The following is a 15,826-nucleotide window of genomic DNA, read 5'->3' on the forward strand; positions in this document are numbered from 1 at the left end:
AATTCAGGCTGAAGAATTGTACGGTATGCATTCCATACTTTATATGTGATTGTTGCCTCTTGTTGTGTATTGTCTTGTTGCTATATGTGTGATATTGGATTCATTACTTAGTTTCCATATTGTGGTTGTAATAAGGTTGTCTCTCACTTATCTTGATACTTTAATATGTGTCCATGTGTGGCATGATTGGGATTGATATGACCCACTTGATATTGTTATTTTGTATTTGCATTCATTTCCCTCTTGATATCTCACTTATCATCGGAAATGGAAGGATAATTGAAAATGACTTGAAATTGTGAAGTGTACTTTATGATATTTTCTATATAATTTTCCCTAATATGATATTTTAATTAAAAGGTTCCAGCTTTATTCCTCTCAGAATGGGTTTGGCATCAGCAATCAGCTTTAGATCCTCAGCTTGGAAAGTTGCGATGGTTGAACCAAGTTGAGCAACCTATTCCTTTAGTGATCAATTTTTCCTCTGTGCTTTATTTTTGCTCTTCTTTACACTCCTGGACCCTTTTGTCAGCCTGGCAATGGTCCAAACTAGCTCAACTCTTTCATTGCTCATGTTTCGACACTCCTCACTTAACTTTATTACCAGTGTCATGAGCATGTCTTTAGGAATCTCATCAAGCCTTCTAAGATCAAGAGTACCTTCCCAAATGTCCTTCTCAACTCCAGAGTCCGAATCTTCAATGGCTATGACAGCTTTGCAATCATTTTCCACCAATTCTTTCTTGGGCCTTGATTTCGATAGTGCTGTCATGGGCTCTTTTCCCTTTGATTTCCATGTCGAACGATTTTCAATCTTGGAGTTTGATTTTCCACAGACTGGACATTTGTTGTGATGATCATTATATGCAAGGTCTTTTACTTTTGATTTCTCTATGTCGCTATCTGATTTGTTAGTTATGACCCTTAGTTTGAACGATTTTTTTTCGCCTCGTGTGTTAGCAAGTTCTTACATAGATCCACTATCAGCATGATACTTGTTTCACAGGCTTCATTTATGGCCAGGAATTTTAGATCCCAAGAAGGAGAAAGGCTCCTTAGGTTTTCTTTCGATTAAATCTTCGTTTCAGAAGGTCTTGCCAGGTGCTGTGAGATTCCTGACAATGTTGACAAATCTATCAAGCATATCTCTGATTGATTCCCTCCTTTTCATGGAAAATAGTTCGTATCTTCTCATAAGCATATTTAATCTGAGTTGTTTATCTTGAGTGATACCCTCGTGAGTTTGAGCTAGCAGATCCTAGATTTCCTTGGCACTAGAACATTCTGATACTCTGCAAAAATAGATCCTTTTCTATATATGCTGCAATGTAGAATGTTTACTCCTCTATCATTCAACTCCATTAGTGCAACACCTTCAGCTGTGAACTCCTTTTTAGTCTTATGTCCTCTTCCATCATGTATGGTCTTCGTGGGAATCAGTGGTCCATTTGTCGTAATTAGCCACAGCCTATAGTCCAGATCCTTTAGGTAGGTCCGCATCTGATTCTTCCATATGACATATTGTCCACTTTTGAACAACGGAGGTTTGAAGATTGATCCTCCTCTGCTTTGTCCTGTAGGTTGTGAAACGTCCATTCTGATATTCTCTTAAGGTATTAACCTCTTCGGAGAGAACCCGCTCTGATACCAATTTTTAGGTTGCACGACCTACTTCCTATCCTACGTTGTATCCAATTTTCGCTTATAGGATGGAACACGTTACTCTACCTGTTGCGGAATTTAATCAACAGGTAAGTAAAGGACACACGATATTTACGTAAAAATCACCTGGCTCAAAAAGTGATAAAAACCACGACCTACAGACCTGTGGGATTTCCCCAACTACTTCACTACAGCAATGAGCCAACTGCAGATTAATTTACAAACTCTGCAACCTAATCCTAACTACAACAACCTTGCTACCCAACCTCTGACTAGCAAGCTATCTCCAAGTAGTAAACTTCATACTCGAAGTTACAATGTTTGTATCTACTTTAATGCTTATACAATAAGTTGATAAAGATACAACTCGATAAACCAACCTAATACAAGATATCTAGACTTGTGAACTGAAGAATATTATACAGTAAAATAATTCCTTCAATCCTTCTTCTTGTACTAGGGACGCAACCCCGGATTCTTAAATATTCTTGGATATATCTTCTTCGCTCGATATTCTGAATTATCTCTTTATGGGTGCGCAAACTTCTTATTGGAAAGACCTGGGTATTTATAACTTTGTAGATCCGCAGTTCGGTTGACAAACCCTTTTCCTTGTTGGACAATAACACGCATTAGGTTTTGTGTTGTTACTTGGATTCCTTCCTTGTTGAGTCAGCTTCTTTTCCTTTTAGAAGGCTTACTAATCTCGACAATTATGGCAAGGAATCTTTCATAATTGACCGCCAAGTCTTTACCATAATTCTTTTACAAATCCTTGTTGTTGTAGGACTTGCCCTGGAACATGTTTCATCCACCTGATTCGTCTTCCTCTGAATCTCTACATTATTGACCTAGAACATGTTCATGTACCTGTTCCACTAATCTCTTTCAGTCTTCATCTGCCGTTGAACTGCTTCTGAGATTTTGGCTGGAACATGTTGACAGACCTGTATCATGTATCTGTGTTTCTCTGCATTTATTCATTGCTGGAATGAACCATGTCCTCTATCTTGACTCACCCTTTGACTTCTGATTTTGTTCTTGCTTTGTGATGGGACGTGTTTGTAGACCTGGTTCTTCTGTTAACCTGATTCACATGTTTTTTCTGCAAACTCTTTAGCTGAACAATTTATTCCTTCTGAGCTCTGTCTTATGAGTCTGAGTCACTTCACCACTCCTCTTCTTTATTATCTCACCACTGCTGGTTATTTATCCATTTTACTTGATACCTTCATTGTACTTGATGACTCCTTTATATAAAGCTATTTGCATATTAGTTCTATTTCTTCAATGAACTGCTTCTTCCACTGAGTCATCTTATTTCCTCATCTTATCTCCCTTTTGTCACGCCCCGAACCTGGGCCTGGACGTAACACGGCACCCGGTGCCTGACTGCATGTGACCGAGCGAACCAACTGGCTGGCTGAATCAACATGTGATACCAAAACATAACTAATTTATAAAATAAAACTAACACATGTTGATTAACTAAAAGTCTGACTGAAATATCATAATGCGGAAATACTTAGACAATCTGAACATATCTGAAAGTAGCCAACATGGCTAAACCAAAACAACTGAACGACTGAGTATAACTGTCTACAAGGCTAACATAACAAATATCTGACTGTTTGAACTGTGTCTATGAAGCCTCTAAGAGTACTGAATACTAGAGCTGTCTATAAACTGAAATAACTGGATAGCTGACAACGCCCCGAAGTAATTTGGGGCTCACCAGTAGCTGATACGTGCACTCCTAAATAGCTGAGTCGTCAACCTGTATATCGTTGCCTGCATCGCGAGATGCAGGCCCCCAAGCAATAAAAGGGACATCAGCACATTTGAATTGTACTGGTATGTAAAGCAACTGAAGCAATAAAGTACTGAAACTGAAACTGAAACTGATAACTGTAACTGTAATAGCAAGGAAGTAGAGATATGAATACTCCCTGCTCTGTATTCGAATCATCTGTATTATCTGTGTTTGTATATGTGGGGCCTCGGCCATGTATACGTATACACAAGACTGTGTTATGCCCTCGGGCAAAATCACATATGTATAATTATGGTTAATTAATAAGGACTGAGACCATTACAACAATGAACAATGCTGAACTGAAATAGACATGATGGACTGAATTGAAAACACTGACTGTTTCTGAGCATACTGAATTTCTAGACTGAGACTCATGTGGTAACAATACATAAGTCTATAAAGATTACGTGCTGAGTTCATGATATTCAAATTGATAACCATGAACGAATTCTGTAACTGCAACCCTAGAAGATAACAGTTCTGCAACATATCATAAAACTGGGCTAAACTGTATTCTGAGTCAAATTACTGACAAGTATGAAGAATGAGACGTAGGGAGAATCATGAACATTCCCTAACGTAGATAGTTAGCCTCACATACCTTAATTCCAGCCTTTGAGCGTAATACAATGTTCGTCAACCCTTTCAAATTTGATCTATATCAATACAAGTCAAAGGGATTCTATATTAGCAATAATATTCATGCTTTGGTCATCTAAGCATTTTATCAAACACGTAGTGGGCATGAAGCTCCACAGTCTCCATTATGGTGATTTCTTCACCCAATTCCCATTCTATTACTTCTAGGTGATTCTAAAATCTTAATTAGGTGTAATTTACATCATTCCCCATCACCCATATCATTATAACAATCTCAAGTCAACAATCCAAAACCCTACTATAGTTCGTGTAATTCTCTTTACTAAACCCATTTACTATTCTCCCAAGAACTCATCAATTCACTATTATGAATGATTAGAGTGTAGAAGCATTACCTTTTTGACGTCCAATCCTCTTGAATACGAGGTATAGGGTTTTCACGCCCAACAATAATGTTCCACTCACAAATCTATTGATTAGAAGGGTTTACTCAAGTTAGAAAGAGATTAGGGACTTGAATTCAACCCAGAATCATGATAACACTTACCTTGTATGGTTCTTGAGGCTTGGGACTTGTTCTTATTGACTTTAGGGTAATTTTTCGTGAATGGGGTGCTGGGGAAATAAACCCCAAACCTTAGATATAACTAAAAATGCGTAACCTGACTTTTTGACCCGAATCTGACCCGATTCACAATGGGTCCGCGATGCGGGACCATCGCGCAATGTTCTGCAGCTCAATACTCAGACTTGCGCGATCGGCCCGCGATGCGGGGCCATCGCACACGCCCCCACGCGCCTGAAAGAGCGACGGGTGTTGGTTCTGCACAGTGTTCGGTAAAATGGACATAACTTCTTGTAAAGAGCTCTGTTTGGGCTCCACAATATACCGTTGGAAATTTATTTCAAAGGGTTACAAGTTTCATGTTTTAGGTTTCCTCAAATTCCCAAGGGATTTTCACCAAATTTGACTGGAAGAAAGACGTATCGAAAATTTAGCCGATTCTATCGAATTTTAGTGCCTTACTATTAGCCATATTGAGACGATCATATCTCATTGGTCCGATCTCTGATTGGATTGGTCCTTATATCGTTAGAAAGGTATTTATACATACTACAACTTTCATTAAGGGTACTTTCTCAAATTCCCAACTAATCAAGGAGTTATCACTGCCCGAAGTAGGCCTATCAACCATTTTCGCAAAACGTTCAAATCTTCAGTTTTTCCACTAAAACTCTAATGATATGAGTCTAAACTTAGTTCCAAGATACGGGGTGTTACACCTTTGCTGCCTTGTTAAGTTGTTCTCTTCATAGATCCATTCATGCTATACACTGAATATCTCTATGACCAGGCCACTTCAGTCTCTCCTCTTAGACTGTGCTTGTCTATATCTGGCACATGTATTTTGACCAGTTCCATTCACCTGTGCACCCATCGTCCCATCTCCTTTGGTCGGCATCTCTGGTCTGCTTTCTTTATTTCACATATTTGTACCATTTGCGTTCATGTGTCTGCATCTGTCTCTGCTGCTGTGTAATGGAACATGTCTACGGACCTGTTCCAATCGTCATATCTCTTTCTCATAGATCATTACATCATTGCTGTACTATGAACTTTCGCTAGGTCAACTCTTCTCACTCCTCTTCTAACTTTCAACTGATTTACCAATTCAGAGTATTTACTTTATCAATCATCGAAACTTCACATGGCTTTATTCCAACATAAGCATACTGAGTGGGCGTTTGGCCATAAAAATTATTCATTTTTTTTCGAAATTTTTTTTCACTTTTTTTACTTTTAGCGTTTGGCCATAAAACTAATTCACTTTTTTCCGGAATTGTATTCCGGAATACCAAAAATAAGAAAAACTTGTTTTTAAAAAAAAATCACTTTTTTACACTACATTTCACCAAAAACTACAATTTCAAAAACTATGCCTACATTTCACCAAAAACTACAATTTCAAAAACTATGCCCAAACACAACTCCAACTTCAAAAATTCCAAAAAAAGTGATTTTTTTTTTTTGGTATTTATGGCCAAACGGCACCTGAGTTTTCATGACTGAGACTCATGAGATATTAAGCACTAGTCCATACTGATTACGTACTGAGTTCATGATATTCAGAATAACAATCATGAACGAATTATGAAACTATATTGTTTAGAGAATAGTAGTTCTAAAGCTTTTCATGAAACTAGGGCTTAACTCTATTTCTGAAGTAATCTGTAGTAATCGTAAAAGAACGTGGCGTGGGGAAGATCAACAACATTCCCGAACATAGAGAGTTAGCCTTACATACCTGTAATCACTCTAATCTAATGAACTAAACTGCTTCGCTGACGAAGAACACCAAAACCCTAGCTTTGAATCGCTTGAGAAAGATTTACCTTGGAAATCCTATGTTTTAGATGAAGAATCATGTAACTAATCATGAATTAATGTTAGAAGTGCTTATGAATCGTTAGAGCAATCTTACCTTGGAGTGGGTGGATGAGGAGAGGAGAAAAACGGTTGCTTAGGGAACGAAGTTGTGACGTCAAAAATGACATAAAATCGTCTAAAGATTGCTTTTATAGGCCTTGGGCGAAGTATGTCACGACCCTAATTACCGATTGTGCGGGCACCTAACTTATTATCACTAGTAGGCGAACCCTTACCCGTTAACCCATTAATCATTAGCCAATTTCAACTTCTTTAATCATTTATTAACAGTCAAATCATAATTGAATGAATAAATAATAAAACAAGTCATAATTAATAGATAATAAGTGCGGAAGTCTAACTATTACACCCCCAAAATCTGAAAGTCATCGTGTAAGGACTCTAACCAACAATGTCTAAAGAATGAAGTATATCTCAAATATAATAACAAATAATGTCTGGAATGAAAGTAGACATCTAGAAAAAGAGATCTTCAGGTGGCATGGCATGGATAGAAGCTCACCCTCGAATCCGATCAAGCTAACTAGCTTCAAGCTAGAGATGTGGTCTGGATGAAATCTCAGAAACACAATCTGCACTCAAAAAGGGTGCAGCAAAGTAGTATCAGTACAAACACTATGTACCGGTAAGCATCATAGGCCGACTAAGATTAGTTCACGCATATAAGTATAAAATCAACAAGATAAACAAATAGGCACTTAATACTCAAATCCAAGTCACATAATATCCCATAAAGGGGTCACAGCCTAAGATGAAGCTTCTAAACCACAAGAATGTCAAGTTTCAATAATCTCACCTGATAATCACAAGTCCAAGTTCCGTCCCTAGGTAGAGTCACTAATCCACAATTTAACTCAGTCAATGGTCATATTTATATCATAATAGGCATTCAACATCCATACCAAAATCAGAACCAAACGAGTATATTATAATGCAAAATAAAATGTAATGATGTACAATGCAAATATGATGAAGTGCATGCAATGCAATGAAATAAACTGGCCAAATACCTCACTGTACACACATGCTAACTGGTGTCATTGCCTAGAAGTCATGACTTGCAGGGGACCCATGGTGTCCATGTACCTATTGCGGTGTGCAACCCGATCCACTCATTCCAGAATCACTCCTCGGACCCGAGCCACACTCAAGGCCACATTGTCACCCCCTGTCAACTGTGCCTTTTTCATCTATAGGACACATCCTCACCCCCGGTCAAATGTACCTTTTCATTTGTATAGTAACACTGTCACATCACTCTCAATTATCAATTTATCAAGTACCATGTATCAAATAGTATCACAAGTTCAACAAGAAGATTATATTAACTTCTTCACTAATTTCATATCACAATGTACGTCTCAACGTATTCCAGTTCATTAGTATGTATGGACTATGAACAATAGCAATACCAATGTCAAACACAAGGCATCATGCCACAAGTCTTTCATGAATCTCTACCTAACCATTTCCATCATGTATGAGTATATGAATGCATAAATGAGTGTAAACATGGTAAATCAATACAAATAGACTAACGATGAAGGTACAAGTCACAAAACTAGAATTCATATCAAGACTTAGATCAACTCAACCATGAAATGAATCATACAAACCGTCTCAACCAACATAAGAGTCTATGTCACTCTTTACTTCTACATATAGCAAGAACGCCTCACAACTAAGTCTTGTATCACCAAGATGCTCCATTTTTCTATATATTGTTATCAATAATAAATCATACATCAAGTGTTCATCTACATACTATGATAAATATATAAATCATGATTCAGGTCTAAACTCAGTATCTTTACTTTCTCAGATGATATGTGTCACAATAAGAGAGAACTGAGTACAACACAACAATTTAGGTAATAAATCTAATCACAATAAAAGGGCAACAAGCCACCATCAACAACAATTAACCTAATAGAAATCTATCCCGAATCACCACAGTATGAATACAACTACACCTCATATTTCAGTACATAACGTAATGGCGACGAGCCCACAAAATCAGAAGTCATACTAGCCTAGCTAATATCCAACCAAAACACCATATCTGAAGACCTAATCATTCTTTCTCCCGCCAATTCTACACAATACATACATGTTACTTATCAAAGTCTAACTAAATTAAACCGTAACCTACCTCGAATGCAGAACAGGAGCCACGAACTACCCCACACGAGTCTTCTGTCTCTGAAGCGCCTCAGAACGGTCAAAGTCTAACAATATGATGCTAAGTAAGCAACAACCCATGTATTTAAACAAGAACAACAATTTGGGGAAGAAGACCCACTTACTTCTACCCTTTTCAATCGATAAAACCATCCTTTAATGGTGAATTTATCATAAATTCTACCTCTACAATCATTAACCTTCAATTCATGGGCTTCTAATCAATTTTACGTTTTTCAAACAGATTAAAGTTCCCATTTTTATTAGAACCCTAAGTCTCAACATGCAATTTCAATCATAAGAAATCAAATTCCCTTCCTAAATAGCGATAATCTATACTCCTAGATGATTAATCAACAACAAAATCAACAACCCATCAATTATTTAAGGGTTTACTAATTCTAAGGTTCTAAATTTTTCACCCACCATTGATGGACATTAAAATAATCATGAAACTTGAAGAAGAAAGGGAAAGTAACAAATAAAGGTGGGGACTCACCCTACAAGATGCTTTCACCAATGAATGGAATGGAGTTTTCCTCTTTCTCTATTGAAAACTGACTTTGGGTTTTTGTGGGTAATGGTTCGGAGTTGGAATATAAAAAGAGGGTATTCTGCCCCTGTTGGTCGCTACGGCAGTCACCATGGCTGCTGCAGCGGTCCCGCTATGGCGGCCCTGAGTCCGCTACAGCGGACTTGCTGGAACATTCCACACAAAAATGGTCATAACTCCCTCATATAGAAGTGAAACGCGACGATTCTTTTTGCTATAGCTTCGTAATTACTATACGGATCTAATGGTTCAAACCTCGCACAAAAAAAGGGTCGTTTGATCAATATGAAGCCCTTTCTAGACAAAGACCTACGGCAAAAACATCGAATACGAGCGCGACAAAAACCAAACCCATCTGAAACTCTTCGGAACCTCGACAAAACTTGTGGACAAGTTCAAAATCATCATACTAACTCGTTGGAACTTTCAAAACATTGACACGGGGTCATCCTAGCCTGGCGTTGACTGTGGTTAACTCTAACTTGTTAACTTAACTAGTTCCTCTACCAATAACTCAGATTACACTCAAACCTTTCGGGAACCAAACCAATGTCTTCACTAAGTCATAGATCGTACTAACAGGACTCTGGGGAAGGGTCAACAAGGATACATTGGTTAAAACCACTATAACGACCCAACGGTTTGTTACAAAGTACCTCCAAAGCGATCTCACCCCTCGCTCTGGACCTCGCTGAATGAGCTCCAGGTCGAGCTCCAACCACGCTTTGGCACTCACTCAGTGATATCCTAGCTCACTTTGGGGCTTGCCGCGCGTGCTTCAATAAAATGGGCATAACTCTTTGTAGTGAGCTCCGTTTGGGCTCCATCATATATTATTGGAAAGACATTTCTAAGGGATACAATTTTCATGTTTTAAGTTCTCTCAAATCCCCAATGGATTTTCTCGAAATCAGGCTGGAAGACAAACCTGTTACGTCCCGTATTTTTATACATTGGGACAACCCGGATTAACTATGATAAATTAAGGCCAAGACTATTCCGGGATTTGAAGTCGGGACTTTTGACCCTTGATTTTATTTTGAGACATAAGTTATATATGAAATTGTTGGCATTGAACACTTAGGAAAAATTGGGACCACAATTCATAAAATTGGAATTAAAAAAATTTTGTGCATAAGGCCATTGTGGCCGTGTATGATGGAGTTGGTCCCACACATTGTGTGGCCAATTTTAAATGGTCCAACACATGTGTGGGCCAAGGGCTTGTAGATATTTTGTGGTAACTAAATAGATGACCAAGTATTCATTTGCTCTTCACTCAACACTTAGACAAAAATATATCAAGAAGGAGAAACAACTCCTCCCATTCTCGGCCAACACCAAGAAAAAAAAAAAACAAATCCAAATCCAAATTGAGCCTCTCCAAAAATAATTCCTTGGTACAAATCAACTATTTTGAGGTCCCTAAGTAGCGTGGAAGTGTTATTTGGGTCACCCAACTATTCGTTGTGGCCATTTGCAAACCCTAGCCTTCTTGTGGATTGAAGAAGAAAGGTGAGTTCTAATCTTGTCTATGTGTTATAAATGTTGTATGCATATTATAGTATGTCAATATGGATGAAAAATCATGAAATGCAGTATGTTGGAAGTTGGGTCGTGTATGGTGTGATGAAGTTGGGTCGTGTGTTTGGTGTTCTAGCCGTGTATATGGGTGTTGAATTGGATTGATGAATTAATTCTTGTAGTATGTTAAATTTTTGTAGTGTGTAGAGTGGCTAAGAATCACCATTATATGCTTGTGTAGTGGTAGATGAATATGGGTCATACTATATGCTAAAGGACACACTAATGTCGCTTAACGTTTTAATGGTTAGAGTTGGAGTTAAAATTGTTGTGGGTTGTTGTAAGGATTATAGAGATAATAATGTGATTTTTATATGATTTTTATATAATTGTGAGAGTGAGATTCTAAATGTGAATTATGGTTGTTGTTAATGAATTTGGAAGAAAACAATGCGAGTTGATAGTGTTGTTGCATTCGTTGAAGTTTCGGATAGAATATGGAATTGGCGGAATTGTTTAAATCCTTGGGTATTGATTGGAGTGGTATTGAATTATGTTGGAAATGAGAGTCTAATGTCCCAAATTGATATGGCAAGTGTTGCGGACTGATTTGGAGAATTTTGTGCACTTAATGCAATCTTTATTTATGAGAACCATCAATATATGTATATGTATAATGTGGCCGTGTATAGCCTTCAAATGTTTGGTAAAGGATGAATTAATATCGCTTAATGTTTTAGTTGTCGTCGTTATAAATTCTAGTTGGAAATAAACGTTTAATGACTCAAGAAAGATGTTGAAATTGTGTGGGCTGATTTAAGGCTTATTGTGCGTTGATGTAATTTGTATATTTTATGAGATTGATATCGTTATATTGTGGATTGTGATACAAAACATGACTTGAAAATGAGAAAAGTGAAAAGGGGGCTACTCTCGGCTAGGGGGCTGTTTTCGGCCATAGATGGAAAAAATTGTGGATTGTTGGAAATATTATGTGAATTGTTTAGAATGTTCTTGAATGTTGTTAGTATGGGTTTGGGTTAGTAATATTTGAATGTATAAGCGTTGATATTGGCTTGAAGGTAAGCCGTTGAATTGAATATTTGGAAAGTTGTCGAATAGTGTAAAAGAGAGCTATTAATGTTATTTTGCCTTTCGAATTGATTATCGATGTTGCTAGGTTGGTTATTGTGGTTGTTGTTGTTGATTTTGAGCAAGTTAAATTCTCGGGTTGGCCTATTTACAGGGGAAATGCTGCCGAATTTTCTGTAGAATTTAGAGTTAGTTTGGAATAAATAATTGCTTAAGTGCCTATGGTTAATATGGGATATTCGTTGGCATATTTGTAGACCTTGGGGAGCCCGAGGCGTAGATTGGGATTAACTTTAGGTTGGCTATCTTGGAGGGCGTTCGAGGTATGTAAAGCAACCTTCATTCTTTTGGCATGCCTTAGTTTTACATAGGCTAGACTAGAGCCTTAAGGAAATTTCAAATTCGAAATTCGAGCATGATATGATCCTTATATAATACTTGGCACTCTTATGTATGATTTGATAAGAATATGAACCATTATGTCTTCGAAATAATCGTTTTCCAAATGTTGCACAAAAAGTTTGTTTAGAGAATTCCATAACTTTTGGATGCCATATCTTTCGCATAAAGGCTCGAATTGTTTCAATATTTTTATAGGAGTTTGCATGATGTATAATGAGTATGATTTCCATAGGCGGGCCCGACTCGGGTCAATACCCGTTCGTGGGTCCCGCGACTTTCCTTTATGCGATTTGGAGAACTTTTGAAAGAATTTGGTATGACTATTATTCCGATTTCGAATATGATCATTTTTACTTATGTTTGAGTTTGTGATAATGATTTTGTGCATATGACTACTCACGACTCTACTCGTGCATTCTGTTATCCCTTCGCCGAGTCCCGGGCCGGTTCTGTTGGTGTGCGCACTTTGATATACTCCGGAGTTATGCTGTGCTTATGGTTCACCGAGCTACTCGCCAAAGAGGGTCGGGTTCCACTTATATATGATGTTATGATGTGTATGGCGTTATGCTGTGTTATGATATGTGACGGGGATTCGGAGAATTGAAATATTTCTGGTGTGATGCTGTGTTATGGCGCCATCGACGGGCGGGCGACCATATTCTTCTGTACCTTCTGCATGACTTATATATTTTTAAAGTAAACATTTTGATACGATGGATTTGTACCTATTATCTGTACTACTATTGCGTTTATGTCTCAGGTTTGCTTCCGTATATTCTGCTTTGCATACTCAGTACATATTTCGTACTGACCCCCTTTCTTCGGGGGCTGCGTTTCATGCCCGCAGGTACAGACGCACAGTTTGGTGATCCACCAGTTTAGGACACCCTCTCCTGCTATTTGGAGCGCTCTTCTCATTTCAGAGCATACACTTTTGGTATATATATTTTGTTCGCTATGTATGCATATATTCGTTCAGGGGTACGGCGGGGCCCTGTCCCGCCATATGATTCGGTTGGTCTGTTTAGAGGTCTGTAGACATATTTGTGGGTGTGTGTGCCTACTTCTGTTCAGATGTGGTTGTATGACCCTATTCGCTATGGCAGCCTTGTCGGCGTGCATTTGTATATGTTTTGGGTCGTTGTGCCATTTGATAGCCTTGTCGGCTTTTGATACATTTGATAGCCTTGCCGGCTTTTTGATATATATATCTGCATACGGTTGCGTTGAGATGTGTTTGAATTAGTTTGATATAGTTTGAGACGGCATATAGTATTTATGGCTGTATATGCTATTTGTGTGTGATTCGATTGAATAAGTACGTCAGGGTGCCCAACTAGGGCGCCAGTCACGGCCTACGGGGTTGGGTCGTGACAAAACCTATCGAAAACTTAGCCGATTCTATCGAATCTTATGCACCTCGCTATCCGTCTTGATTCCGAGACAATTATTTTTACCCAAACTCATCCCGATGGGACGTCATATGGATAAAATGTCACGTTACCATTCATTAAACACGTTCACACCTAACCCAAATTTATAGAGTGTTATAAGATCCATGTCACTGGCCACGTCCTTTTTTTAATTCATCCATAAATAAACCTTTTTATTCTCTATTTCCTTCTGTAAATAAACGTTTTAAATCTAATTTCAATATGAAAAATAAAATTGAAAGCATCATGAGATGGATTTGCAGAATCATGTCCGAGTAGCCATTTTTTTCGACAATAGTTTTGCCGACGACAACCACCACTGGACTTCCATTAAAGCGTGGTCGAGAACCACCAACGAACACCACCCCCCCCCCCCCCCCTTTTCTTCACCATGGCCTTCATCTCTTCTGGTCTTAAAATCCGTAGAACACCAAATAATCAATCCTCTCCTCCTTCTAAAAGGTAAACCCAGATTAAAAAAAATGGGGTTCACTACCGTTCCGCCACCAGTAGGCCATTACCGTCACCATTGAAGGCTACCAGTAGCTAGGGGTGGGCACGGTATGGTATATACCGAATACCATACCGATATCGAAGTTTTTAATACCGCGGTTTTAGTATTATGGTATTTGGTATGAATTTAAATTTTCTTTGGTATTCGGTATGGTATTTGGTATTTATAAAATGGATACCGAAATACCGTATACCATACCGAAGTTTATACTACATATATACAATCCATATATATTATATTTACTACTGCTAAATATATAGACTAGTTTTCGTATAAAAAATTACATCACATCTCATTTAATGCCAATTTGTATCTAATAGAAAATTGTACCATCAAAGCTAACTTTTTATCCAATATTTTCATGCTTTTAGTCTTTCACATATGCTGAGGCCTAAAAGCAGCCTGTAATTTGTCTCTGCTATTTTTCCAATACATTAAGACTTGAAATGGTGGAAATGGCCTATTCTCTCTACTGCTGAATGAAATTTTTGGTGTAAAATTGTTTAGGACCGAAGATTATGCTTAATTTTGGCTAATGTTGTTTAGACTTTGAAACTTTGACTACTCTATCGTGATTCAAATGTCCGTTGTGCAATTGATTAACGAAGAACATTGCTTGTACTTTCTTTTAAATACGTCTATTTGTGTATGGTGTTAGTTTAATATAATTGAGAAATCTCGAAGTCATAATCCTTTATTACATGAGTATATATGTAAGTCGAAGTCAAATAAACTATGGTTACCGAATTACCGTACCGTGAAATACCGAAACCGAACTTAAAAATACCGAATTAATTTGGTATGGTAATGGTATCGTATTTTTAAAAACCGAATATCGAAGTTACCGAACCGAAGTTTCAAATACCGTACCATGCCCACCCCTACCAGTAGCCCCATACCCAAACCCCTTTCCTCAGACTACCTCAAAATTCCCTCATCAGACCACAAGAGAAATTCGCTCCACGTATACTAATTGTGGCCTGCTATTTTGGAGAGGAAAATTAGGGAAGAAATGAAAAATATAGAATGAAAAAGGAAAATAAATATGAGAAGGGTTGGGGAAGAGAGAGTAGGTGTATTGAGAAGCTTTTCTGATGGTGAAGAAATTTGAACCAAGAAATCTTAATGGGTGGGCGAGGGTGGGGGTGAACGAGGAAGATGACATGGGTGGGGGTTGAGAATTTTTTATTTGTTTTCTTCTCTTTTCCTTTTTAAAATATTTAATTTTTAATTAAAATTATCACATTCATGCTCTTAACATGCGTGAATCTCACACATTTTGTCCAACTCAGCACGAGTAATGTCACATATGCTTGGTCAACGGTCAGAGGGGTTTAAAATGCTCAGTTTTAAAGGGTAGAAGGGCTTAGTTGGCAAACTCGTAAGTACGAAAATCGGGATGACAAAAATGGAAAAATACTGGGGCCTACCAAGCTATTTCGCAAAAAATAAAGGCTAAGTGGACACTCTTTTTGAACCAGAAGGAGCCCTATATTTCTTTTACTGGATATGATTAATGGGGTAATTCTCAAAAGTGGGGTCAAAATTTGCTTTAATTTGTTTCCTAGGTGTTAGACCTTGTAGATTTTTCTTGATT

The sequence above is a fragment of the Lycium barbarum genome, chromosome 4 (assembly GCF_019175385.1).
Source record: "Lycium barbarum isolate Lr01 chromosome 4, ASM1917538v2, whole genome shotgun sequence".
Lineage (NCBI taxonomy): Eukaryota > Viridiplantae > Streptophyta > Magnoliopsida > Solanales > Solanaceae > Lycium > Lycium barbarum.